Genomic DNA, 4590 nt, shown 5'->3' with positions numbered 1-4590 from the left:
TTGATGCTTTCCTGGTACTTTATTTATCACCTAGTTCTTTCTCCAGAGCAGTACTTACCCCTCCCAGGGGTTGAGTTGTCTGAAAGAAAAAGGCTCTGACATTTTGGGGGGGAATTATGTCAGAGCTGCTGTTGAGTTTTATTAAGGGGATTGAAAATGTGTCTGTTTCGGATTCCTCATCTAAGACAACGTTTTGGCTAACATTGATGCAGAGACGAACATTGGAAAGACGTTTTTTCTAGACTGAAAGTTTGAGTGCCGAATGAGATGCTAATCCTTCTAAAACGGGGGCTCGTTTCCTCAGGGTGGCGTTTAGATACAGTCTTGCCTCAGAGCCGCAGAGCCTGTTGCAATGCTCCAAAGGATCAGCAGATGGAAACATGTCCTCACCTCAGGGCAGGACGGGGTGTGGATGAGGAGACGAGGCTAGATGAATCCAGTCCCGGGTGACATTCATAGTGGATGTGGAAAAAAAAACAGTGAGTAGAATTCCTTACCAAGATCCATTCAGTGCTAACATTTATTTGATCTAAAGGCATTACAGTATAATTGATGGACTCCTTTAAATAAGTTAATTATTCTTTTATCTCGTTATATGTATGTCCTTTTTGCATTCAATTTAAGGAGTATGGTTATGTTCCTGTAATTCTACATTGCATGAACTCTTTTTTCTTTTAGTTTAGATTTTTAAAACCAAGGACAATTAAGCTAGCATGAACATGCTCTGTAGATTAATTAAGTGGTAGGCCTTGGGGAAGAAGTAGTAAAACCACAGTGTACTGTAGCAATACTCTGTTACAAGTCAAAGTCCTGCATTTGAAATGTTATGTAAAAGAAAATCTTGCCATTTCTGATTGATTAACACTATATTATTGGATTAAAATGATTGTATTAATGTGTCCATCACTTTAATGTTGTAGCTGTTAAAGGTGGAGCTCATTTGAATGACATCACACAACGCTGGTTTCTTAAGCCTTTAATAAAACATAATCATTTATTAGAATATTACTTTTTGACATGTTATATTTTGTATTAATCTGGATCTGTCAAGATGTTGCATTGTATAAAGTATTCCCCCGTGAGATAAAGCAAGGTGGAAGTATAAAGCAGCAGGAAATGTAAATACTAAACTCTAGCTAAAGTACACATACCCTGAAATTGTACCATAGCGAAGTATTTGAGTAAATGTACTTTCAACCTTTGTTTTTAGTTAGTATATTATGTTTTTGGTTTAACTTTTTTAATGAAAACCGCACCCGTTCAACTTGAGATACAGTAGATGAAGATACACAAAAGGGAAGTAATAGTAAGTATGTGACATACTGAAATGTAAAGCTGATAATAGCAATAGGATCACAATCAAAAGGGAAATATGGAAAAATACATTTATTTTCTTGGGTCATCCTTTCAGAGATTTGGTGCTGTGGAACCATTATGCTGGATAAAACTGATTCTCTACACGTTTTTCAGCAGTGTCTATATGTGATGCAATAACACTGAGCTGGCGTGATGTCTCACCGGGAACAAATAGTGATATTCAGTGTCCAGCTCTGAATCAGCTCAGAAGCTTTATGTCCGGTCCTATCTCCGGTTCAACAGTAACTGCTACTGTCGAGGGATGGGGTGATGGCAGCAATAATGTCAACCAATCAGTGTAGTGCCTCATAAATAGTGTTATTGGTAATGCACCCAAAACAGTCTGTTTTATTAGAGGCCGTTGCATAACAGTGGAATTTTAACAACTTAATTTATAGGCATACGTGTTCTACCACTTTTTATGAATTTACCTCTATACTTTTGTGGCTGAAAAATCAATCCATGACCCTTCAAAGCAATGATTATCTGGTCAATTTGCAATAGTGAGGGACCTGTTTGAATCAGGTTCCCCACCCTCCAGTTGTATTCAGACTGTCATCTATTTGAAGAGTGGGAGGGCTGGACTAATGATACAGGGAGAACAGTAAAGCACGACAGAGGGAAGGATGGACAAGTCTAACGGGGCTGCATGTAGTGAAATATTAGTCCAGACCAAGGGGCTAAAAAGAGCAAATCGATGCTCTCCAATGGAAATAAATGAGAGAGGGGAAGAAGGGAGTCCCTAATGGCTGAGTGGGGAGAGAAACAGCTCAGAACCCAAGCTAAAACAACTCAAGATTACAAGAACATGACGAGTCCAATAGAAAATGAATCATTGCCATTTAGAATGGGACAGGAATGATGGAGCAACTTTTTGATCAAATTCTCATCATCCCATGATACCCATGCTTCACAGGCATTGTATGCTACTGACTTTTGGGAATCACCTGACGTTTCAACCAATGTGTTTTTGTACTGAAGCTCAACTACTTTTTGGTGGATTGCCAGCATTTTAGCCTTGTCATTGTAAGCACTTGAGGTTGCTGACATTAGTGTTTAGATCCAAGCACCGGAGTGCCTATATACAGCCTCGCAGAGCTAATAACGTGGCTGTGGACTCTTGGCTTTGTTGGATTTCGGTATGCGACCTGTTTGACTTTTTACACCCTTAGGAAAACTGAAAAGCATATGGATGGTGTGACGCAAATATTAGCAAAAGCAGTAGTCAAAATGAGAATCAGGGAACCAGTTCATGTGTGAGGGCTTCAGTATGAAATGCTAATCAAGAGTTTCTTTCATTTAGTTCTTTCTAAGATTGCACAGTTAGGTTGTTTAAGTTGAAGTCAGACATGCAGAGAAAAAAATTGGTAATGAGGAAAATCTGCATCGCTGACACTTTTTAAGTGCTGAGCAAGGTTTTTGTTTTTACACCTTTTAGTTTTACTGTATTGAGAAAATCTACAATACAATGATAGTATAAAACAATCAGATGGTTGGTTATTTAGATCTTACTTTAATCATTTCAACATATCCCCCTGCTTACATTTTGAAGCTAAATGCAATGTTGGTGTAGTATATGTTATTCTGTAATAGCACAACTTAATGTTAATGAATACTAGATGTATTCATTTGTATTAGTTTAAATAATATAAGTACCACTGGATGAAAATGTGGACACCACAGTGATGTACAGCAGGACCGTACAATCAATCAATCACATTTATTTATAAAGCACTTTAAAACCCATGTTGACCCAAGTGCTGCACAGAACATAGCAGGTAGCTGACACAACCTCTATCATAAGATAAATAAATAAAAGAAACAGACAACGACAAACATTCATACAGATAGGTCATATGTGCAACTAAACAAATACATAGGCACAGGCACAATCAGCCAGATAAGGAGGAGTCAAAAAACTAGAGAATAAAAGTGTGTTTTTAACCTGGATTTAAAACAGTCAATGGAGGGGGCCGATCTGATGGCAGGGGGATGCTGTTCAACAGCCTTGGGGCTGCAATAGAAAAGGCTTGGTCGCCCCTGAGTTTATGCTTGGAGCGTGGGACAACCAGGAGCCCCAGGTTAGCTGACCTGAGGAGGTCTGCAACATAGGAGGGGCCCTGCCCATTTAGGGCTTCATACACAAACACGAGAAGTTTAAAATCGATTCTGAGCCGTACTGGTAGACAGTGGAGAGAGGCCAGAATGGGGGTAATATGGTCCCTCTTCCGGGTGCCGGTGAGGAGCCTGGCTGCGGCGTTCTGGTACAGTTGCAGGTGGGACGGGGATGACTGACAGATTCCAGTATACAGGGAATTGCAGTAGTCTGAGTGGGATGAAATTAAGGCATGGATGACTTTCTCAAGATCTTTATAAGAGTGAAACAGCTTCATTTTGGTGATGGTCTGAAGCTGGAAAAAAATGGCTTTAACTACTGCATTGACCTGCTTGTCGATAGGGCGCCATGGTTATTTTGTTATCCCAGTCAAACCTGTGACTTTAGTTTATAGGAGTCAGGCAGTTTCACTTCTCTCAGAGAAAAAAGACAGCTGACTCAGAAGACTACAGTGCTGTTTCCGACACACACAAACACTAACCCTGCTCAAACTTTACTATCATGCTGACACTTTAAATCTGTAATTAGCTTCAGAGCACTTCTAAATGTAAGTATCAGGACAGCTGCACTCACTTAGACACATACTCTGCCAATTGCCTCTTCAATCAAGGCTGACACATATACGATATAGCATTCCTTTTGTCAAAAGACTTTAGACCTCGACTCCCCGCTACATGTACTTTGAGAGGTTTAAATTGGACATGATGATGCAGAACAGGCCACATATTTCTCACACTACATTATTCCCTGCCATTACAGCAACCATCACTATCAACAAATTCTTCATTTCTCCCTCCCCTGTTATCTCTCTACTGGTAAATCTCTAATGAAGGCATAACAAAAAAGCTAGCAAAAATTCTTAGAGAAATTGCTACTAAGAGTTGACAACAAGCATGTGGACGATTAGTGCAGCTGTTCATTTTGTTGTATGTCCACACAGAGATAACACATGTTTAAGTTATATGCTACTCGAAACCACTTTTACAACTTGTGTCCTCCAAAAAGACGCCTGCTGGACAAATAAGCCCATTGTAACTCACTAGTGAAGGCCAAAAAATGAATAATGGGGAAGTGAACCTGGACGGCAGCTCTCAGGAAGTCTAGGATGCAACCTCAGT

The sequence above is a fragment of the Eleginops maclovinus genome, chromosome 3 (genome assembly GCF_036324505.1).
Source record: "Eleginops maclovinus isolate JMC-PN-2008 ecotype Puerto Natales chromosome 3, JC_Emac_rtc_rv5, whole genome shotgun sequence".
Lineage (NCBI taxonomy): Eukaryota > Metazoa > Chordata > Actinopteri > Perciformes > Eleginopidae > Eleginops > Eleginops maclovinus.
Note: the sequence above shows the minus strand (reverse complement) of the source record.